Genomic DNA, 25,825 nt, shown 5'->3' with positions numbered 1-25,825 from the left:
AAACCCTAAACCCTAAACTGGGGAGGCTTCGAGCCCTAAACCCCTCTAAATCCCTAAACCACGACGCCGGAGCTGCAGAACCATGCATCATAAACCCTAACTCTAACCCTAAACCCTAAACATATACCTAACCATAAATACTTACCTTTAACCTAAACCCTAGCCCTAGCCCCTAAACCCTAGCCCTAACCCTACACCTAACCCTAACCAGTAGATCAGGCACACCCTCGATAGTGTGATAATGGCTCTAGCTGCGGGTATATGTGCCAAAGGGTCCCAATCTTGGTTCTCCATGTGTATATGTACTAAACAAACCTAAAAGAATGAAAAGTTACATTGGTGCACCCTCGCGCGAGAAATCTAGGGGGTAGACCCGCAGGGCACACGTTCCGTTGTTTTGGGGGGGGGGGGGATAACGACCGCCGGAGCACCGGAACCCCACCAAATCTTGCATGTGTACCTATGATATGTGTCAAAGTGTGGTGCAAGGTCTAATGGTGCAAAAGTAGCTCCCCTAAACCCTAAACTGGGGAGGCTTCGAGCCCTAAACCCCTCTAAATCCCTAAACCACGACGCCGGAGCTGCAGAACCATGCATCATAAACCCTAACCCTAACCCTAAACCCTAAACCTATACCTAACCATAAATACTTACCTTTAACCTAAACCCTAGCCCTAGCCCCTAAACCCTAGCCCTAACCCTACACCTAACCCTAACCACTAGATCAGGCACACCCTCGATCGTGTGATAATGGCTCTAGCTGCTGGTATATGTGCCAAAGGGTCCCAATCTTGGTTCTCCATGTGTATATGTACTAAACAAAACTAAAAGAATGAAAATGTACATTGGTGCACCCTCGCGCGGAGAAATCTAGGGGGGTAGACCCGCCGGGGCACACGTTTCGTTGTTTTGGGGGGGAGGAGGGGGATAACGACCGCCAGAGCACCGGAACCCCTCCAAATCTTGCATGTGGACCTATGATATGTGTCAAAGTGTGGTGCAAGGTCTAATGGTGCAAAAGTAGCTCCCCTAAACCCTAAACCCTAAACTGGGGAGGCTTCGAGCCCTAAACCCCTCTAAATCCCTAAACCACGACGCTGGAGCTGCAGAACCATGCATCATAAACCCTAACCCTAACCCTAAACCCTAAACCTATACCTAACCATAAATTCTTACCTTTAACCTAAACCCTAGCCCTAGCCCCTAAACCCTAGCCCTAACCCTACACCTAACCCTAACCAGTAGATCAGGCACACCCTCGATCGTGTGATAATGGCTCTAGCTGCGGTATATGTGCCAAAGGGTCCCAATCTTGGTTCTCCATGTGTATATGTACTAAACAAACCTAAAAGAATGAAAAGTTACATTGGTGCACCCTCGCGCGGAGAAATCTAGGGGGGTAGACCCGCCGGGGCACACGTTCCGTTGTTTTGGGGGAGGAGGGGGATAACGACCGCCGGAGTACCGAAACCCCACCAAACCTTGCATGTGGACCTATGATATGTGTCAAAGTGTGGTGCAAGGTCTAATGGTGCAAAAGTAGCTCCCCTAAACCCTAAACCCTAAACTGGGGAGGCTTCGAGCCCTAAACCCCTCTAAATCCCTAAACCACGACGCCGGAGTCGCAGAACCATGCATCATAAACCCTAACCCTAACCCTAAACCCTAAACCAATACCTAACCATAAATACTTACCTTTAACCTAAACCCTAGCCCTAGCCCCTAAACCCTAGCCCTAACCCTACACCTAACCCTAGCCAGTAGATCAGGCACACCCTCGATCGTGTGATAATGGTTCTAGCTGCGGGTATATGTGCCAAAGGGTCCCAATCTTGGTTCTCCATGTGTATATGTACTAAACAAACCTAAATGAATGAAAAGTTACATTGGTGCACCCTCGCGCGGAGAAATCTAGGGGGTAGACCCGCCGGGCACACGTTCCGTTGTTTTGGGGGAGGAGGGGGATAACGACCGCCGAGCACCGGAACCCTGCCAAATCTTGCATGTGGACCTATGATATGTGTAAAAGTGTGGTGCAAGGTCTAATGGTGCAAAAGTAGCTCCCCTAAACCCTAAACCCTAAGCCGGGAGGCTTCGAGCCCTAAACCCCTCTAAATCCCTAAACCACGACGCCGGAGCTGCAGAACCATGCATCATAAACCCTAACCCTAACCCTAAACCCTATACCTATACCTAACCATAAATACTTACCTTTAACCTAAACCCTTGCCCTAGCCCCTAAACCCTAGCCCTAACCCTACACCTAACCCTAACCAGTAGATCAGGCACACCCTCGATCGTGTGATAATGGCTCTAGCTGCGGGTATATGTGCCAAAGGGTCCCAATCTTGGTTCTCCATGTGTATATGTACTAATAAAACCTAAAAGAATGAAAATGTACATTGGTGCACCCTCGTGCGGAGAAATCTAGGGGGTAGACCCGCCGGGGCACACGTTCTGTTGTTTTGGGGGGGAGGGGGATAACGACCGCCGGAGCACCGGAACCCCACCAAATCTGGCATGTGGGCCTATGATATGTGTCAAAGTGTGGTGCAAGGTCTAATGGTGCAAAAGTAGCTCCCCTAAACCCTAAACCCTAAACTGGGGAGGCTTCGAGCCCTAAACCCCTCTAAATCCCTAAACCACGACGCTGAGTCGCAGAACCATGCATCATAAACCCTAACCCTAACCCTAAACCCTAAACCTATACCTAACCATAAATACTTACCTTTAACCTAAACCCTAGCCCTACCCCTAAACCCTAGCCCTAACCCTACACCAAACCCTAACCGAGTAGATCGTGCACACCCTCGATCGTGTGATAATGGCTCTAGCTGCGGGTATATGTGCCAAAGGGTCCCAATCTTGGTTCTCCATGTGTATATGTCCTAAAAAAACCTAAAAGAATGAAAAGTTACATTGGTGCACCCTCGCGTGGAGAAATCTAGGGGGTAGACCCGCCGGGCACACGTTCCGCCTGTTTTGGGGGGAGGAGGGGAGAACGACCGCCGGAGCACCGGAACCCCACCAAACCTTGCATGTGGACCTATGATATGTGTCAAAGTGTGGTGCAAGGTATAATGGTGCAAAAGTAGCTCCCCTAAACCCTAGACCCTAGCCCTAACCCTACGCCGAACCCTAACTAGTAGATCAGGCACACCCTCGATCGTGTGATAATGGCTCGAGATGCGGGTGTATGTGCGTAAGGGTCCCAATCTTGGTTCTCCATGTGTATATGTCCTAAACAAACCTAAAAGAATGAAAATGTACATTGGTGCACCCTCGCGCGGAGAAATCTAGGGGGTAGACCCGCCGGGGCACGCGTTCCGCTGTTTTGGGGGGGAGGAGGGGGAGAACGACCGCCGAACACCGAAACCCCACCAAATCTTGCATGTGGGCCTATGCTATGTGTCAAAGTGTGATGCAAGGTGTAATTGTGCAAAAGTAGCTCCCCGGTGTGACCTTCCTCACATTTGGGCGATAACACTTAGCAGATTTTCCGAAGCGCGTATTAATTGCTCCGAAACCCTGATATATATGGGGGACGAACATGGAGAGTAATTTTGTAGTGCACATTGTCTTAATTAACACTAATAAATATTCATCAAAAAGTGAAACTAATAAAAAAAAATATAAGTATGAGATGAAATAAAATAGAAAGAAAAAACCAATAAAATGAAGTATGGCGCACGACAAAGAAGGAGTCGCACGGCAAAGGCCCCTTTGCCGTGCAATTTGTCTTGCTGCACGGCAAAGGGTGCGCCACGGCAACGTCCAGACCCTTTTGCCGTGCATCTTTACTTTGCCGTGCGGTGTGCAGGATCTTTGCCGTGATGCTTTTCTTTGCCGTGCGCCACTGAAGAGTATGCCGTGCGGCTGTTCGTTGCCGTGTGCTGCTAGAAATCATTGCCGTGCGGTACGTCTTTGCCGTGCGTCCTGCTTGCCCCGCACGGCAAAGATTTCTTTGCCATGCAGCGGCTCACGGCAATGATTGCCTGCACGGCAGCGGCAATTTTTCCCGTAGTGGCTGTCCCGCGTGCATTGGCTTAAGAAAGGTCGACGGGCTCCTCCTCCTCCTCCTTGATGGCTGGGCTGCCACTCATGCGCCGTCACTGCTCCTACTCCCACCGTGCCGGCAGCGCTAGTTCCTTCACTGGCCGTAAGTCGACGAGTGGCGGCTGTGCTCTGGGGGTAGGGGTTTGAGAGGCGGCTAGTGGAGTGAGCTGTCACAATGCTGCTGAGACCGTAAGTCAACGAGTCTTGGCGGCTAGTTGAACTCCTCGCAACACCTAGCCGCATATTCCTAAACCTAGCCACCTCCTTGATTCTTCCCCTTTTATAAGTTGGTTCCCCTTCCTCCAGCCAGCCTCATCTGCGTCGGGAGGGGTGGGAAACCCGGTCTATGAGTTGAGTTTTCAATGAAAGTGGTGTTTTCAATAGATATGGTTAGGGTTTTGGTTTATCTGTCTTTGTTTCCGCCTTCATGTCAATGCGGATGGCATCATCTACAATACATAATTTTCGTCCCTTCATTCGACGAAGATATCTCCTTCCAGATGTCAATGAAGTTATTGAAATATTAAAGTTTTATAGGTGCGGTGTTTCAGATCTTGCTTCGCCAGATCACTTTTGGAACTTCTATCAAGGTTGTGAAGAGGAGGATGGTCCTCACAATTTTCTCCTCGGATGCTACATCTTCTATAATGGTTGTTTATAATTGTCCCCTCCCCCCCCCCCCCAACGATGTAGAAAAAGCAATTCGGTTATTGTTCCCCCTAATATAGATGCTAGTACTATGCGATGTGTGTTGATTGTTTTAATGGTTGCACACGTGCAGGTAGCCTTGGCATTGCAGCTCGTAAAATTATGGAAGAACCTTCATTGGTGTATGGTTTCTCCGTTCAATTGCCTTCAGAGAAGTGCAAGATTGTGCCACTAAAAGAAGGACTTTGAAGACCTCGAAGATTTGCTAGTTTCTTTTAGGCTTTATTTTTTTAATCGCTATAGACAACTCATGTATCTATATTGTGTACTATTTTCTACTATAAATATATATAGTAGAATGTTACTTGTGAAACTGCATTTTGTTTTGGCATAGAACAAGGAAAAGAAAACAAACATAGAAGAATATAAGCTATCAATTAGTCTCAATAAAACAACAAGTAGTCTAAGAAAATATAGAAAGATAAGTTTCACCGGAAATTCAATTCGGCTCCCGGGTGCGTATGCTCCCTCTACCAACAAAATATATTTCGAAGTGTGGAAAAATTTTGATAAAAAATTCTACATGTACATCTTCATAATATATGTGTATGCGTCAAGTTTCACGAAAAAATAATATTTTTTGTGGCCTATGTAAAAAAGAGAAAACTTATCCCGTGAAAAGCATCGTTTTCAGCACTGAATTTTGTCTTTTTTACACACGTCGCATGATAAGTTCATTTTTTATGAAACAACTTTGTGAGCGCGTAGCACGTGAAGATGTACGTGCGAATTTTTCGTTTCAATTTTTTTAAAATTTAAAATATGTGTAAGATGCATTTCAAAATATAGGGATCATATGCTCCCATGTTCTTAGATATGGCCAGTTGCAAATCTCATTTTTTTAAAGGAGTGGACCAATATAACTATTGATGTTTCTTATTTTAAACTTAGATATAGTTTAACTTATTTTAGATATGTTCAATTACATTTAACAAAAACATGCAACTAAAATATATCAATAAGTGCAGCTATCAAACTACGAACAAGTATAAAGAAGATCATAAACTATAAATCTATGTTACAAAAATCATGCTAATAAATAGAAGAATATACGTTTATCAAAAGTGTGCAATATCTGCATAATCTAGACAAAAGAGGATATTTGCACATAATCATTACCTATATAACGGCTGCAAGCCTTTGCTTGCACCTCAGCCCTCAACGCCTTGTTCACGAGCATGAACTATGCTCAATATTTTTTTACTTTTTTAGATTTTTTAAAAAAATGGAAAATTTATTGTTAGTATTTTTGCATAGTAATTTGTCGGTAGAAACAATTAGCTTTTGTAATAATTTGTCGCTTTACTATTTAGAAGAAATTTCCGTGAGCTGGTAATTATCTATATTTTTCAAAATTAATTCTCGGTAGAAATCTTGAACATTATCAGTAATTTGCCGATGTCAACTATGAAACAGGTCGTTAACAACGCAATAGTAATTATTTGAGGCCACACATTTTTTAACGGTAATTTTCCAACGATGCAGAAGCATGGTAATTTTAACATGAATCCTCAACCTGAGCTGTGGTTTTAGATAATAATTACCCACCGGTAATTCTTCAGGAGTCCATACTTTTCAAAAGTAATTCCGAAAGAAGGATCCATATCCGCCAACTCTTTTACCCTGAGAAAATAATGTTGTGTTCTTCTATGGTGGCATCCAGAAAATATACTTACACCATTCTTTGTCGTTTTCTTCTGTACCAACTCCAGAAACAAAAATACTCCACCATCCACCGTCTCTATTTATCAACGAAAATACTACATTCTTCTTGCCGGTATCTCTGAAAAAACATTGCTATGTCATATATCACATCATTTAACAGGTGCCAGTTGTCCCCACTTCGGGCATTGCAACTACTATGTAGTGCTACTGATGTACCACCCTCTTTTTCATCACCCTACGATCATCCGGTATTTTTCTATCAGTATTACCCTCTTTTGTCCATTAAAATACTATATATGAGATGAATAGTATCAGTGAACTATATGTAAGCAGTATTTTCAACTTGTATGTTATTTTCGATATAAATTTTGTTATTCAACCTTATATTTAGCGGTACTTTGAGAAAAAATGCTAGATCATATGTGGCCTCTTAATACGGCAAAAATATTAATGTTACTCCGACAAAAAATCTGTTGTGCACTTTAAAAAAGGCTCAACGATTTGTGGATTATTTTATTCGGAAAACATATCAAATTGTTGGATCGTTCATCGCCTCTTTTATTCAATAAAAGTATTACTTCACACTTTTAGAAAATAACTTGATAAAAAATAATATTAATGTCTACTTTGATAAAATACTGCATGATCGCTTACCTCTTTATTCGGGAAATATACTATTCCCTTCTTCTATAGAGATAAAAAATACTCAATCATTTGTCCCCTCTTTTGCCTAGGAAAAATATTACTACCTTCTTTCATTGGTCGCCTCAAATTTACTCTAGAGGGGCGGCATGACCCCGTGCTATAATTTCCTAGTACACTATTATAAAAGCCGAGCGGCTTTACTGTGCTCTTTGGCCTCCAAGGAACTGTTCATGCGTGGGGTGAATAGTGTCCGAGCATGAACAGTGTCCCAGTCCCTTTTTAATGCTTTGTTAAATTATTTTTTTGCAAATTTTGACAATGATTTTCTTAACAATTTATGACAGTAATTTATAAGTAGAAATCCTTAGCTTTGGCAAAAATTGTGACCGCCTATTTTAGAGTAGTTTTTCCAGGGTCGTTTAGTACCTAATTTTTTGAAAGTGATTTCTCAGTCAACAATATTTTACCGATGCTAACTATCTAATAGTAATTTTCCGAGGGGCGTTACTTATCTAATAGTAATTATTCGAGGGCACGTTACTCTTCTAATATCTGAGGACATGTAATTCTTCGATGGTAATTTTGCATATATAATTTTTGACCAGTAACTACTTACAAATAATTAAATGCGTGATAGTAATTCTTCGAGGGTGCGGAATTAGTTAACGATGATTTCTCAACAGTGTTTCTTCAATGTCGCACGAGCAAGGTATTTTTTACACAACTCTTCAACCTCAATGGCAATTTCCGATAGTAATTCCTCTATGGTGCATGATTCTTCGGGGGGAATTCCCCAACAACATTTCTCCAATGACGCATGGACTGTAGTTCTCAGACATTATTTCTTCCGGACCTCTGCTTTAAAAATAATTGATGTATCGCATGTCTTCTCTTTTATTTGGAGAAAAATACTGATGCATACTCTAGGAAAATTCCATCATTCGTCATCTTTTTATTTTGGACTAGTATAAATGCCTGTGCGTTGCCACAGGTTCTCAAATTTCATTTCTCAATGCACATGTATAATCCACAACTCACTATGAAAATTCAAAATAAATCAAGGATTTCATAATATACTATAGCATAATGATACCGAACGCAATAAATAGCAGTGTTGTGCATATGCATGATACTTTGGTTTAGGTTTTCTAGTTGCTCGCTAAGCTCCACACTTGTGTTATGGGACATCATACAAGTGTTGTGCGTTGCTACGGGATCTCATCAGATATTATATGATAGTAATAATCATGTCAGCTTCAAATCCTACCTTTGATCTGCGAATATCCAACAATTTTAAAATAATATCACAATTCGAAAGCCTGAAATGAGACTATGTTTCCTCTCTTTATTTTTTATTAAGCATAGCATGTGAGCTTAGACATCAACGAAAAACAAACCTCCTAACTCGATATACGTGTCTAAAGAGATCTTGCTACAAGACAACATTTTACGAACTCTAAAATATGTCAAGAAGTAAAATGATACACGATCCTAGCTTTTCTCTTTCACAATATTCTTTTTTTTACAATCTCACATAACTTGGGTTTAAACTAACCCACACAAAAAATAACAGAATAGAAGTTACTTTAACTTTTTTTTGCACAAATAACTCTCCAAGCACTCAATTTTATGAATCGCACGGAAGGTGTCTCCTTCCCCTCTTGTGCGACGCACCGAGCCAATCTGATGCTCCAGCCCGTCCACAACCCCACACTTGACCCCATCTGCTCCGGTTTGGTATTAATTTCTAGAGGTGATAATTATCTTTGTATTCTTGGACATACCTAAACAAACTTCTATTCAAAAATTTGCAATTCTGGCATCGGCCACTACAACCCCTTTCATAGCTTAAATAGAGCACTTGGCCACCTTTATACATTTCGAGCATATGAACAAGTGAGAACATACAAAAATTGCATTTTCGGAGTATATACATGAATGTCCTGTTTGACAGGTTGTGAACCAACAGGCAACACAAACAAACCAAAGTTAAAGCAAAATGGGGCATATAGCATACATGTGTCTTTTCATGAGGACATACCTCCCAAGCTATCCCTTGAGAGAACTGCACCACCCTTCCACCCAGGCGCCACCTCGCCGTCCTCTACCTTCCGCCATCGCATAGGTCCATCCGCGATCTGCAGTAGCAACACCACACCAGCTTCTCCTCCTACAGATGGATGTATGTTTCACTGCAAGTTACTTTTGCTCTTAAGGGAAACGGTGCAAATTTCATTATAGTATGTTTTAAACAGAGTGCACATAGATGGAGTACATATCCACTTACTTCCCAAGAAAAGGATTAAACATCTCAACTTCTGAATAAGTTTGAGTTTCATCTCCATCCAATACGTAGATTTTGCCATTGCAAATTACTGAAGCAAGAGTTCCTTTCTCATGGTTCAAACTGGGGCATATCATCTATTATAGTATTCCAGTAGAAGAACAAAGAGTACATAAATGTAGTTTCCAACCCCCCCCCCCCCCACCCCACCCCACCCAAAAAAAAGTAGGGAAGCACATTTACCACCAAAAACAAATACATAGGACGCACATAACCCATCCATGTGAGAGGCAGCAGGATTTTTTTTTGTTGAGAAAAACAATCAAGAGATGATAGCCAGGTCACACCATTATAACCACCTATCAGAAAATATTGTCCAACACAGTTTGAATTATGAATATATCTGCACGAAAAATAAGGTAGGCAGATATAATATACCAGCTACTCAACTAATCACATAACCTATCAGTGGTAAAAATATATATAATGCATCCATATTTTGATAGGCTGCAATCTTATGTTCACAGTAAGAGTGAGATCAGGAAATAAATAAGATTGCGGGAATCTTATTCAAATGAAACATGTTACTCTCACTATCTCAGTATCACAGAGTCAATGCTCCATATGCGTATCTTCAGAAACAGAGTGAAGTTTGATATATTTTCTTATTTCACATTTTCTTCTCTGACATTATACTTGATATTTTTTATAAATATTTGTTCGGTCTATAATTTCACGGATTGATATACTGGATGCATTATGCCAAAATCCTAGGAATTTGAAGTATTGTATACATTAATTACGAGAAAATAGGTTATCAGATAAGAAGAAATCCTAATAACGATAGTGTTAAAAGAGAAAATCTTATCAACACATTTTCAAAGTAAATTCACAAGCATGTAGTAAGGAAGTGAGGTGGGGGTTAGTATCTCCAGAGGCTAGGAAAATAGCAAACACTAATTTATAAGCTTGTTTGCACAATGTCTACTTGGTAGAAAGGAAACGTCAAACAACAAAAGACTGTTGTTGACCGAATACACAATAGAAGTGAAATATATGGCCCGAAGTGTAACCTGTATTGGCTCAAACTGGATGATCCAGGGCAGCATCAGATGATAACCTGCAAACAGAGAAAATTTATTGAAAAGGCATCCAAACCGAAGAGACGAGAAAGAAACATTCCAAAAAAATGTACCTGTAGGGGTGATGGTTATTAAAAGATCACCTCTTGATGTAAATGCTGGATGGAGCTCAGATTGAACCCTGCACATATTTAGCTATTTCACGGTAATTCCCAAATACCATGCCTCTATTTTTACAAAGTGAAAAAATGAAATAATGTACTCCTGGTCTGAGCTTTATTAGCAGATGGGATTAGTAGTTGGCTTTAATAAGCGCAACAAAAATTAATGGAGAAATTGCTCATGCCTTTGAAACTAATACTGAAAACTACCTGACAGAAAGCAAAGGCAAAATTGCTGCAAAACCAGTACGGAAATACAGAGAGTGAGGCAATAAAGTCAAATAATTGCAGTGAGATAATATAATCAACAGATGCGAGGAGTTCCGAGATGTGATCTTTTAGTTATGGCGGAATAGAAAATGAATATGGAATCATCACAAAGGAAATATAGAGGAAGAACTTACATGAAAAGCAATATCACTTAGCTCAATCAGTGCAATAGTCAAGAGTAATGGTGTTTCTTGCAGACATGAAACAAAAAAATGGCATATTCAGTACCATATAGCTAGTTAGGAGGTCGAAGTAATGTATTGAGATGGTAACATCAAGCATTTTCTTCTTCCCATGTGAATTACTTGATCTGAAGATATTAATTCAGACTGACTACATGGAAACAAAATAGTACGATTTTTGTACCTAATTTTAAGGGTGAATAGTATCAAGATTAGATGTGATGTAAACTGCGTGCAAGCATTGACTTTTCTGGTATTTGAGGAGTTGGGTTAAGCACCGGTAGTACAAATTTTTAAGCCAAAGCTCCCCTGTGTTCTGAAATTTAAATTGACCAAGCTGAATATAAAGATGCATTTAACTTGCTTTTCTTTATTTGGTGATCTGTTATGTTCCAAAGTGAGTTTTCATGTATTGTCAAAGATTGATGTAGCAACGTGGTAAAACCTTGATCTGCAAGGAGATGCATGCACCTGCATACTGCATTAACAAAAATCATGCGTTTCAGTTATTTGCCTTGAACCAAACAATGAGTCTGCGGAAGGAAAAACCTTGCTGGTCGTGATCCCCATGGAAAACTCACATTGCTGGACCTGTAACTCCGCTCGTGGGCGGACCGTTGATGTGGTATGTTCGCAGTGGCGTGGTCTGCCTATCCGCCGCTACGCTCCGCCCGTTAGGTTTCACGTTGTTCGATCCATGAGGTCCTCAATTCGATTTGAATCCTCTGCTGCTCGATCGAAGGAACAACTGCTGCACGAATGAACCAAAGATGAAACTACTGACAATTTCACTTGTATTTTCATGTGAAACTACTAACAGATCAACATCATTGGATGATGCTCCCAACATATAATAAATCAAAGCAAAGTATGTGTACTTTCCACACACACTGAGAAGTCCTGAACCTATTCAGGTAACATAATCAAATGCACAAAATTTAACACGATGCAATCAACTTACCAAGTCTTGGCCTCTTACGAAACACATAATTAATCATCTCGATTTTCACTTTTGAGCCTGAATGCCAGTAATGAATAAGACCTCACAACTTATTGATTCATGGCCGCCTTGTTCTCCGAGCATTATCTCTGTTTTGAATGTATGAGGTAGAAATATTCTCATTCCTAGTAAAAAGAAGATCACAAGGAGATTTTAGAAGGTCAGAAATGATGTCAATCTTTACAAGTTCAAGTCAATATCTCTCAGCAACCACTATGCATCAGGTGCTTAAGGCATCATTACAGAGATAGGGATCATGTGGTTAAGTCAAAACATACAGGTCGTTCTGCAATTCTGGGGATACACTCTGACACCTACGTTCTGCAATTCCCTATCCTAGAAGAAGCATGCAATTGTTGGCTGTGTCACGGGAATCCTTACCTCGACCCGCCCAGCTGTATTAGCGCCGCCGACAGCGACACTCGCTTCGTAGGCCACTGCACACTCCGAGCCGCACGACCTCTTCCCCTACCGACCTGCACTTTGGCGGCGCAACTTCCGCTCCGGCGCCGACCGTCGATTGATCTAGGTATTCTTGGCTAGGAACCCTAGTTCCTGATTCGGCAGCATACCACCCCGTGAGACAAGAGCAGCAGCGCCAGGAAGGCGGCGCGAATCGAGGCGGTGGGCGGCTGGATCGGGGCGAGGAGGATGGTATGAACCCTAGGAGCAGGTTGGGGCTAGCCGGCGGGGGTGGTGGAGAGAGGTGGAGGCGGGAGGTAGGCACGGGATCGGTAGGCTACGGCGGGCGGAGCTCCATGCGAGGCGACGGCCGGCGGTTGCGACCAGTGGTGGTGTGGGTTGGGGAGGAAGCTCGTGGTTCTTGGGGGTGGGGATCTGGGCGGCGGCGGGATGAATGGGAGGACGCAGGTGGAGAAGAAAATAGGTGAAAGGGTGCGATGGCAAATTGCAGTAGTATGGATTTCGGTGGGAGGGTAAATTGGTCTTTTGTCGCGCGACGAGGGAAGGTCGAGACGACGAAAATCTTGGACGTATTGAGGAGAATTGGCAGAATAAGGAACAAGTTCCTCCTTTTTAAGTAGTGTAGAAACATGCTACTTTCTCCTACAGTTACTTGAGACAAAAAACCTCTAATATCTGCCGCCTCTTTTACTCGGGTAAATATTATTGTGATATTCTACAACACCATCAAAAGAATGTACTTAATCCACCGCCCTGTGCCTATTTTACCTGGAGGAAATACTACTGCCTGGCACGTTTACGTTACTTGAACATTGTTATCACCGGAATTTGACCGAGTCAGAGGTGGGCCGCGATCAAGGTGGACTTAAAGAAATGTACATGGAAGAATTACGTGAATCGGCCTGTTATGCTGAGTTTGGGCTAGTTTGCCCTTGTATCTGTAACATATTAGATTACGTGTCGGTTTAGAAGTTAGAGTTTTACCCGTGCACGATTAGGTGCACGCCTGAATTAGAAAGTCCCTTGGACTATAAATATGTATCTAGGGTTTATGGAATAAACAACAACACACGTTCAACCAAACAAACCAATCTCGGCGCATCGCCAACTCCTTCGTCTCGAGGGTTTCTATCCGGTAAGCGACATGCTGCCTAGATCGCATCTTGCGATCTAGGCAGCACAAGCTCCACGTTGTTCATGCGTTGCTCGTATCGAAGCCTTGTTGATGGCGAGCAACGTAGTTATCATAGATGTGTTAGGGTTAGCATTGTTCTTCGTATCATATGCTATCGTAGTGCAACCCTTCCATATCTAGCCGCCCTCACACCTATCTCGGTGTGGGGGCGGCACCCCGCTTGATCTTAATTTAGTAGATCCGATCCGTTACGGTTGCTCCTTGTTCTACAAGGATTAGTTTAATATCCGCAATAGTTAGGCCTTACAAAGGGTTGGAGGATCCAGCGGCACGTAGGGTGTCGTTCGCTAGTCCTAGACAGGATGTTCCGGGGATCAACCTCGTGTTGGTTTTTAGGCCCTATCTAGGATCGGCTTACGATCACCGTGCGTGGCCGCGAGGCCCAATCGTGAGTAGGATGATCCGATTATGCGGTGAAAACCCCAGATCGTCGTAGATCGTATTAGCTTTATCTTGATCAAGCAGGACCACCATATATTCGTTCACCCCGAACGAATCATGGGTGGATCGGCTCCTTGAGCCGATTCACAGGATGACCTGAGAGCCGATCGAGACTCTTATTTAATGTTTACGTGTATGCCACGCAGGAAACTAAGCGAGGCATCTCCATCACCTTCCTGACCAGGTATAGGTCAGGTGGCACGCCCTTGCACTCAGCATCGGACGTGTGACCAGAAGTGCTTTGCGGGCCGTCGCTCGGAGGGACCTCAGCCAGCCGCAGCTCTAGGTTGTTCCCGGCTCTACCGTGTTGACCGTCGCTGCCCGCCGGTGGGTTTTGGCAGTCAACACATTCTGGCACGCCCGGTGGGACCAGCTTCAACATCAACCACATCGCCATCTACATCTGAGATGGCGGACGGCACGCCGGTCACCTACGAGGAGCTGCCCGACGAGCTCAAGAAGAGGTATGACGAGATCAAAGTCACCCTCGAGCCGACCTCATCGGCTCTTTTCGGAGAACCCGTTCCCATGGCATCGGATGGAAGGGGTTCTCACCGCAAGGTGCACTCGATGGGATAGACCTCTCGCCCCGTCGGAGGAACGCACCAGGTCCCTGCGGCAGGAGATCAACTACTTGGTGGCTCACTCGCTACACCGTCATTCTGAGAACCTGGTCAACACGTTGGAGCGTGTCGCTCTTCGCGTGATCCAGGAGATCATTAGGCACCAGTACTCGCCGTCAGGACCAGCCCTCGGGACGCATCAAGGGGAGTTGCCACTCCAGTCCCGTCCACCGCTGCCATATGCGTTGGCAGCACCAGAAGTGCCGGCTACACCGGCATTCGTCGTCTACAAGATTGGTGGTGACCCTAGTGACTACCGGTTCTTGCCCGAGGCGCCCAAGGAGATCCCTCAAGGGTACGCGTGCACGTATGTGCCGACCGTGGCAACCGGGCACTCACAAACCAGGCCACAACGTCGGGGACTTCGGGAAACCGGGAGGAACGTCGGCGACGAGCCCGAGAAGCGGACGTGGCTAACTAAGTACGCCACCCCGACGAACCTCCGGAGCTCAGCTCCTGCAGTTGGCTCGGAGCTGGAAAAGCAAGCATGGCTGGCTAAGTACGCCACCCCGGCGAATCTTCGAGTTCAACTCCCGCAGCCCAGGCACGGCGGATCAGATCGGTACCATACCGAGAGACCAGTTCGGCATGGTGCCGAAAGGAGGGCAATCGGCTATTCCAAGCCGTACCCCGACGACTACGAGATGATCCCGCTGCCACCTAAATATCGGCTCCCTGATTTCTCCAAATTCAGTGGATCGAGATGGCTCCAGACTCCATCGAGCACGTCGGCCGATATTTGGCGCAACTAGGACCGGCTTCGGTGTCGGATCAGCTACGCGTGAGGCTCTTCTCACGGTCCCTCACGGGATCGGCTTTCGGATGGTATACCTCTTTGCCACCGGACTCCATACGGACTTGGAAGCGGTTGGAAGAGCAGTTCCATATGCGGTACCATTCGGAGGCTTCCGAGTCCGGCATTGCCGATCTAGCACAACTACGTCGAAGCGCGGAGAAACTGTGACAGAGTACATCCAGCGTTTCAGGAATCTTAGGAACCGATGTTATTCGGTTCGTATAACTGAAAAGGAAGCAGTCGAGTTGGCAGTAGCAGGCCTTGCAACACAGCTCAAGGACATGGCCTCCCAAGCAGATTATCCCTCATTGGCGCACATGGTTCAGAAGCTGTCAGCATATGAACAGCGCCACCCGGACCTGTACCAAGATAAGTTCAAGCGTGCGTAGTCCCGGTCGATGCGGAGGAAGACGAAGTTCTCGTGGGAGACCAAGAGGTAGCGATGGCTGAATGGACTCGGGGAGGAACCCCGTGCCCTGCAAATGGGTAAAGCCACCGGGCCCACCCGAGGGATTTGATTTTGACGTGACCAAGACTGAGGAAATCTTCGACCTCCTGCTCAAGGAGAAACAGTTGACGATTCCTGAAGGTCTCAAATTCCCCACGGTGCAAGAGCTGAACGGAAAGCCATACTGTAAATGGCACAACTCGCTCTCCCATGCCACCAACGACTGCAGGGTATGGCGTCAGCACATCCAAGCGGCGATAGAAAAAGGGCGTCTAATTTTCAACCGATACGCCATGAAGGTCGACACCCAGCCCTTTCCCGCCGTTAACATGGTGGAGTGCACTTACCCCGAAGGTTGCCGCCCAGGATCCTCGTTTAGCATCAACATGGTAGGACCTGGGAACCACTCTGGCAAAGATGGAGACGAGGGCAGCTGCTCTCGTAGCAAGGACACAGAGGAGGCCGCTCCACGCGATCGGCTCCGTCATGATGGCAAGCGCTACGTCACAGAGGGAGAGGTGAAAAACATAAGATATCAGCGACCCCTCTCTGATCACCTCCTCAACAAGTATGTGAGTCAGTACGACCGACGCCGATGATCCAGCGATGATGATGAAAGAAATCGTCTGGCTAGAGAAGCCAGAAGACATCGTCGGCACGATCACGATGAGGAGGAGCACGAGCGCCGTGCTACGGAACAATCAAGGGAGCAAGATGACAACGCCAGGCACTGGGACTGCCCCTTCTTCAGACACTGCTGGGATTCAGGAATGAGCCGATTGCCCACAATCGGCAATTGCCCAGAATGCAACCAGAAGAAGAAGGAGGCAGCCAACGTGTCCGTGTTCAAGCGCTTAGGGCCTCTCCCGCCACAAAGCAAACGTGCTTCGAGTCCCCTCGGTGGGCAGATCTCGAGGATTCCGAAGACGAGGGACAGGAAGAAGAAGAAGACAGGTACCACCGTCCAAGGTGGTGCCCTGACGGACTCAGCCGTTCCCAAAAGCGCAGGGTTCAGCGGTTGCGCGGCCTGGAGGAAGCCGAAAGGTTGTACTTGCATACGTTAAGGAAGGCACGGCCTGATCTGGCTGCGAAAGTTCAGCGGACCCTGGATGAAGAGGGTCGTCCACGGAAAATGGAGTGGCGTCCCAAGCAAAAGAAAGCCGATGATGAAACATCGGCTGGTACAAACATGGTGTTCATCCTCCCTTCGGAGTTCAGTGCTCCAGGTTTAGACGAGGTACCCGTGGCACAACTTGACTGCGGCCCACGGCCGGTTATCTTTGAGAAGCCACGAGAAAAGAGCTACAGACATCTGAAGGCCCTGTACTTGCGAGGTTATATCGATGGGAGGCCTGTAAATAAGATGCTTGGTGGACACCGGAGCGGCGATCAACATCATGCCGTACTCTATGCTACGTCGAGCTGGGACGCTCTAGCTCAGATCTAATCAAGACCAACGTGACATTGAGCGATTTCAACGGCCAAGCGTCTGAGGCACAAGGTGTTCTGAACGTGGATCTGACCGTAGGAAGGAAGACTATCCCTACAACGTTCTTCATCGTCGATAGCACGAGCACTTATGCTCGTTACGCTAGGAAGAGATTGGATCCACGCCAACTGCTGCATTCCCTCCACGATGCACCAATGCATAATACAGTGGGATGGAGATGAGGTAGAGGTCGTCCAGGCCGATGACTCAGCCAAAATTTCAACGGCTGGCATGAACGCATGGGAAGCAGCAGGCCAAGAACCCCTCTCAGGTATCAATTTGGACGACTGCGAGCGCATCGACGTAACGAAGGGAAGGGTTAAGCTGGTTTTATCCACTGGCTTGACCATGTAGTTGAAGCGAAGCGATGATCAAGCATGGCGAGGCTGATCCCTGTGATCGGCCCCAAAAATCTTTGAAGGGACATCACAAAACCTTCAGTCAATGCTTCAAGCATCATGGAGGCCGATCCCAGCAATCGGCCAAAATTTATCCTCACCACATGTTCTGCTTGTGTTCGTCCTTGTTCCTACCGGAGCCGACGTATGAATTACAGAGCCGATATCTGCCATTCCCTGACAGATTCGGCTCGGGGGGCACCTAAATACGATGAACATGGGAACAGATGCAGGAGGACATGTGTGCAATGAAATATTGGGGGCCGATAGGAGAAAATCGGCCAGTAAAAAAAAATTTAGAATTGAGAAGCAGCCGATGCGCAGCCATCGACTCTAGTAGAATTATGCGAGGTTTACCGAATCTCCACCAAATCCAGGCCAACTGTGGTGCTTCGAGCCAATCCGGGTTTCTGAACCTTTTTGTCGAGGATTTCCAATCTTTGGTGCTAGTTCAGCCGTGTTGACAGAAGGGGTTATCGGCTGTTTAAAGAAGAAAGGGGATCGGCTTTGGCGCGTCTTCTCTGACATTCTCGCCTCGAGTAAGGCTCGGGGGGCAGCAGGCCTGGTGGATGCTCTGGTTTTGCTCTGTTCAAGGAGCCGATTGGGATACCATCGGCTGATCTTTCGTTGCAACCTTCTTCGCAAATGATGAGTATTAAAGAGGACCATTGGGCTTGGTTGGAAGAATTCAAAGGTTTTCCTGAAGATTCTATATTATCTGCCAGACTTAAAAAATCATCAGTTGAAGAAGGGAAGGGCGAATTTCGAAGGACCGATGCGTTGTTATCGGCTTATTACGCATTGGCAAAGGGGACGAATCGGCAAGGTCAGTGGAAGAGGGAATCGGCTAAATTAAATTCAAAGGAAATCGGCAAAATCAAATTGGGGAAAAGTTCTTCATTGATAGATTTCTTACATAAAGAGCTGATTGCTCTCAAAAGGAGGTACTAGGGGATACATTGCCCCATCTACTACTACTGGCCCTGTTCTAGAGGTCCTATCTACGGGTTGTCACTGCCCTCGTCGTCGCCATCGTCGCCGCTGTCGGCGCTGCTTCCGGCGGGCTCGTCGTCGCTCCAATGGCCGCCGACCGGGCCCTCATTGTCCTCGTCCTCTTCATCAGCGTCATCGTCGCTGTCGAAGTCGCTGAGGTTGCCCGGCCAGGGGCAGAACCGCTTGGCCGGCGGCTCGTCAGAGGAGGTGTCATCCTCCTCCTCTTCCGGTTCCCCCTCCTCCTCGGAAGAGGTGAAGTCGCAAGAGAAGCGATCGTCATCGCTCTCCTCCTCCTCCTCCGTTTCCCCGTTAGCGAGGAAGCGGAGGTCGCTTTCCCCATCGGTCAAGGACTTATCGTCCTCAGACCAGACGGAGAAGTCGTGGCTGGACTCCTCCCCAGCTTCAATGGCGCGGCGGGTGTTCGCCGCGTGGACTTCCTCCTGGGTCGGCTCCGGCGTCGGCTCACGGGAAGGGGAGGACTGGCTGGAAAGATCCGATGAGGCAGAGGAGGAGGAAGACATGGTGGCGCAGGAGGGCTGATGGAGTGCTAATGCGAAGGAGATGCAGAGGAGAACTGTTCATAGCGGTTAAATAAAAGGGGATATAGTGGAAATTCAATGCCACAGCAGTTTCCGAGGAAGTGGTGCCTAAGAGAAAAAGAAAAAAAACTGCCAGGTCACGCGGGGAAGTTGAGAAGGCAAGGCATCATGATGACGGATACTGCAACGGTTCTGCCACGACATGACCCGACGAAGGAAGACAGAGTGATTTTGGAATTACCAATTCCAAAACCAGGGGGGCATGTGTTATCACCGGAATTTGACCGAGTCAGAGGTGGGCCGCGATCAAGGTGGACTTAAAGAAATGTACATGGAAGAATTACGTGAATCGGCCTGTTATGCTGAGTTTGGGCTAGTTTGCCCTTGTATCTGTAACATATTAGATTACGTGTCGGTTTAGAAGTTAGAGTTTTACCCGTGCACGATTAGGTGCACGCCTGAATTAGAAAGTCCCTTGGACTATAAATATGTATCTAGGGTTTATGGAATAAACAACAACACACGTTCAACCAAACAAACCAATCTCGGCGCATCGCCAACTCCTTCGTCTCGAGGGTTTCTATCCGGTAAGCGACATGCTGCCTAGATCGCATCTTGCGATCTAGGCAAGCACAAGCTCCATGTTGTTCATGCGTTGCTCGTACTCGAAGCCTTGTTGATGGCGAGCAACGTAGTTATCATAGATGTGTTAGGGTTAGCATTGTTCTTCGTATCATATGCTATCGTAGTGCAACCCTTGCATATCTAGCCGCCCTCACACCTATCTCGGGTGTGGGGGCGGCACCCGCTTGATCTTAATTTAGTAGATCCGATCCGTTACGGTTGCTCCTTGTTCTACAAGGATTAGTTTAATATCTGCAATAGTTAGGCCTTACAAAGGGTTGGAGGATCCAGCGGCACGTAGGGTGTCGTTCGCTAGTCCTAGACAGGATGTTCCGGGGATCAACCTCGTGTTGGTTTTTAGGCCCTATCTAGGATCGGCTTACGATCACCGTGCGTGGCCGCGAGGCCCAATCGTGAGTAGGATGATCCGATTATGTGGTGAAAACCCCAGATCGTCGTAGATCGTATTAGCTTTATCTTGATCAAGCAGGACCACCATATATTCGTTCACCCCGAACGAATCATGGGTGGATCGGCTCCTTGAGCCGATTCACAGGATGACCTGAGAGCCGATCGAGGCTCTTATTTAATGTTTACGTGTATGCCACGCAGAAACTAAGCGAGGCATCTCCATCACCTTCCCGACCGGGTATAGGTCAGGTGGCACGCCCTTGCACTCAGCATCGGACGTGTGACCAGAAGTGCTTTGCGGGCCGTCGCTCGGAGGGACCTCAGCCAGCCGCAGCTCTAGGTTGTTCCCGGCTCTACAGTGTTGACCGTCGCTGCCCGCCGGTGGGTTTTGGCAGTCAACAAACATTGCTTTCACACCATCACTTATGTAATACTTTAACAACACAAATATTATGATATTTCTATGGTATTTTAACCAACGATCTAGTAGCCATGATAATGATAAAATCCAAGATAGTTTCACTTTTTAAGAGAAGGTAGTTGCACATTTATAAAAATAAAATAGTATTTGTGAAAAGTGTTTGAGGAAACCGTACTTGGATCTCGTACGGGTTGCGTGTTATATAGGGGTATAGGAGTACATGGTTTTCGTATCCAATACACATATATGTATGGTATACGTATTACATACTATAATCGGTATTACAACTCTAACAGCCCCCCTTAATCTAAACCTGTAGACAGGTTAAGATTACGCTTGAACTCATCAAGTTTCTTGACCGGAAGAACTTTTGTAAAACCATCTGCCACTTGATCATTGCTTGAGACAAACCGAATAGCCAGCTGATTTCTAGCAACTCGCTCTCTTACAAAATGGAAATCAATCTCAATATGTTTGGTGCGAGCATGAAACACTGGGTTAACAGACAAAGATGTAGCTCCTAGATTATCACACCAAAGAGTTGGCTTCTGCCGCAATTTAACTCCAAGTTCCATAAGAAGAGCCTCTACCCAAATCATTTCCGCTGTAGCATTTGCTAATGCTTTGTACTCAGCCTCAGTGCTGGACCTGGACACAGTAGCTTGTTTCCTGGCACTCCATGAAACCAGATTTGGACCCACAAAAATAGCAAAACCACCTGTGGAACGTCTGTCATCAATATCACTTGCCCAATCCGCATCAGAGAAGGCACTGAGAAAAGTGGAGGTCGATGAAGTAAATGTAATCCCCAGCTTTACTGTACTCTTGACATATTAATGACCCACAAGTATAGGGGGTGTATCGTAGTATCTTCGATAAGTAAGAATGTCGATCCCAACGAGGAGCAGAAGGTGTTGACAAGCAGTTTCGATGAGGGATTCACTGTAAATGCTCACTGACAAGTATTCGGGGGTTTTGATGTAACGGATGAATAAAGTACGAGTAAGTAAAGTGCGAGAGTAATAATTGCAGCGAGTGGCCCAATCCTTTTTAGCACAAAGGACAAGCCGGTTTGTTTACTTATAATGACCAAACGTTCTTGAGGACACACGGGATTTTAGTCTAGTGCTTTCGCTTCATACAGCTGATTAATCTTCATTGTTTTGATAAGTGTTGTGTGGGTGAACCTATGCCAATGTACTGCCCTTCCTAGGACTAATACATACTTGTGATTATACCCCTTGCAAGCATCCGCAAATACAAGAAAGTAATTAAGATAAATCTAACCACAGCCTTAAACTCTGAGATCCTGCGATCCCTCCTGCATCGATATACCAACGGGGGCTCAGGTTTCTGTCACTCCGGCAACCCCGCAATTGGCAAACGAGTACAAGATGCATTCCCCTAGGCCCATAAAGGTGAAGTGTCGTGTAGTCGACGTTCACACGACACCACTAGAAGAATAACACCACAACTTAAATATCATAACATTGAATACTACTCAACCATGATTCACTACTAACATTTAGACCTCACCCATGTCCTCAAGAACTAAACGAACTACTCACGAGACATCATATGGAACATGATCAGAGGTGATATGATAATGAATAACAATCTGAACATAAACCTTGGTTCAACGGTTTCACTCAATAGCATCAATAACAAGTAGAAATCAACACCGGGAGAGTTTCCCCTATCAAACAATCAAGATCAAACCCAAATTGTTACAGCGGTAACGGTGTGCAGCGGTGGAGACGGCGGTGATGATGATGATGATGATGGTGATGATGATGGAGATGATGTCCAGCTCGATGACGGTGACGATGGCGTCGATTTCCCCCTCCGGGAGGGAATTTCCCGGCGGATCTCAGCCTGCCGGAGAGCTCTTTTCTCTCTGGTGTTTCCGCCCCGCAGAGGCGGCTGTGACTCTTCGCGACTATCCTCTGTGGCTTAGGTCTTCGGGACGAAGGAGTACACGAAGAAAAGGAGGCGAGAGGGGGTTGTGGGCCCCCTCCTCACAGGGCGGCGCGGCCAGGGCAGGGCCCGCGCTGGCCTGTGAGGGGGGCCCATGGCGGCCCTCCTCGGCTCCCCCTTCGGCTCCCTTCGTCATCTGGAAAAATAGGATTTTTCGTATAATTCCCGTCAATTGTTGATCTTCCGAAATATTGCATTCTGACGGTGCTTTTTCCAGCAGAATCCTGGCTCCGGTGCGCGATCCTCCAATAATCATGAAACATGCAAAATAGATGAAATAACATAAGTATCATCTCCAAATATGAAATATATCAATGAATAGCAGCAAATTATGATATAAAATAGTGATGCAAAATGGACGTATCAACTCCCCCAAGCTTAGACTTCGCTTGTCCCCAAGCGAAGCGAGCTCGCAAACAAGACCACATGTTTATGGAGTGAAGAGTCGATAAATAAAATACGGACAAGAAGCATCATATTAATTCACACAAGGCATTCTAGTGAACAACTTCCTCATATAATTCAACTTGAAATAAGTATAAGGTAATCACAAATAAAGGTGCATAAGGAATCATAATTGGTGATGGCAAACTTTGTTCTTGGTCAGAGAACAATTAACAAATTATACTTATCTATTGAGCAACGCTTTCATATTAAAGCTTATGGTAAACTTGCATACTCAATCATAGTAATCATTGATAACTTTCAAAGCTATATTCATTCAGATAAAACTTGTACTAAACAAGAAAGAGTAAAAGACATGATGAAATAAATCACAATATAATAGTTTGATCGCAACAACTCAAATGCTTGCTTGAGATGGAGGGAAATAGGTTTACTGACTCAACATAAAGTAAAAGATAGGCCATTCGCAGAGGGAAGCATGGATTAAATCATGTGCTAGAGGTTTTCAAGTTTTGAAATCATATAGAGAGCAATAAAGTAAAGTTTTGAGGGGTGTTTGTTGTTGTCAACGACTGGTAGCGGGTACTCTAACCCCCTTGCTAGACAAACTCTCAAAGAGCGGCTCCCATAAAGTTTTCTTTTTGGTTGACACTCCTTCCAACCTTTGCTTTCACAAACCATGGCTAACCGAATCCTCGGGTGCCTGCCAACGATCTCATACCATGAAGGAGTGTCTTTTTATTTTAGTTTTATTTAGATGACACTCCTCCCCACCTTTGCTTTCTCAAGCCATGGCTAACCGAATCCTCGGGTGCCGTCCAATCAATCTCATACCATGGAGGAGTGTCTATTTGTAAAATTACGAAAGCTAATTAATTTGGGACTGGGAACCCCATTGCCAGCTCTTTTTGCAAAGTTATTGGATAAGTGGATGAAGCCACTAGTCCATTGGTGAAAGTTGCCCAACAAGATTGAAAGATAAACACCACATACTTCCTCATGAGCTATAGAACATTGACACAAATAAGGAGTAATAAAGTTTTGAATTGTTTAAAGGTAGCACATGAAGTATTTACTTGGAGTGGCAGGAAATACCACATAATAGGTAGTTATAGTGGACACAAATGGCTTAGGTTTGGGTTAAAGTTTGGATGCACGAGAAGCATTCCCTCTCAGTACAGGTCTTTGGCTAGCAAGGTTGATTAGCAAGCATAAGAGTTGAGGGAAACAAACGAATATACATGTGATAGAAACAATCATGCATCTTTCTTGTAAGCACAAACAATTTTAACTTCAGAATAATAAGCTATGAGCTAACAAGAAAGTAAGACAATGAAACAACTATATATATTTCTCTTTTCTACTTAAACCTCAAGGTGTTGTTGCTATTGACCAATGCTAAGTTTGCCAAAACCAAATAGATTTACTCAATGCTCCCAAAGTGGTACCAATACTAAAATCAAGATCAATCATATAATAGAAATTGCAAACTAAAATAAGGTGTGCAATATGTAAATGATAAGACTTCTCATTAATATTTCATAACGATAACTCACCCCAAGGGATACATAGACAAACTAAAGGAGAGATACTTCCACACTCGCAACCCATCTTATATGATAACTTCCCTACTCATGATATGACACTACTTGATAGTAAAAAGTAAAAGGTAGTGATGATGTGATACCGCGGCACTCCCCAAGCTTGGAACAAACCAAGGGGATGCCAATACCGATGATGAATTACTCCTTCGGTGATGATGGTGAATCCTTGCCATCATCAGACTTCCAAGGAAGAGGTTCTCCATCAACAAAAGACATCTTGGTCTCCGGAATCCTGAAACTAGCAGCATAACTTATGTGCTTAAACCTGTTTTCATACTCACAGTTTTGATTTTGAACATCATAGAGTTGAGCTTGGAGTTTGTTGGCGGTGTCGTGAAGCGAGAAGATATCGTCCCACAAATTTGCAGTCTCCTTCTTGTGTCCATCAATAAGTTCAGACACAATCTTGTGGAAGATATCCACTTCACGCTCAGCCATCTTCTTGTAGTTGAAGACCTCCTGTTCTAGTTTCTCCACCCTGTCTTCCAAACTTCCTTCTCCTTTAGGGCCCTGGACATCTTTGATCTGCAACTTTCCATCTACAAGCAGCAATTCCTTGGGGTGCATCTTCAGCTCGTTCATGTACGGGTTAACGGCGTCCTCAAAGAAACTGTCCTTCGGAGTTCCTGACGAAGACATGGCGGCTCTGGATCCGAAGCAGATCCTGGCAGAAAACAGCTCGAAACAAAACACGTCGAGAAAACGATATACGGACCTCCAGGGGTCCGGGGGGTTATATAGCAGGAATTTTTATGACAAACGGAAATTACCAGGTCGAACCAGAGTCGGAAAGGGGCGACGAGGCGGCCAGCTCATAGGGCGGCGCGGGCCAAGGCCTGGCCGCGCCGGCCTATGGGGGCACGCCCTCGTGCGTCTCCTCCACTCTGTTTCGATCTCGTAATTTTTCATATTTTCCAAAAACAGCAAAAACATTGTTCGGAAAGTAAATCGCGAACTTTTTATTACCTGTACTGTTACCTATTCA

This window comes from Lolium rigidum, chromosome 6 (genome assembly GCF_022539505.1).
Source record: "Lolium rigidum isolate FL_2022 chromosome 6, APGP_CSIRO_Lrig_0.1, whole genome shotgun sequence".
Classification (NCBI taxonomy): Eukaryota; Viridiplantae; Streptophyta; class Magnoliopsida; order Poales; family Poaceae; genus Lolium; species Lolium rigidum.
Note: the sequence above shows the minus strand (reverse complement) of the source record.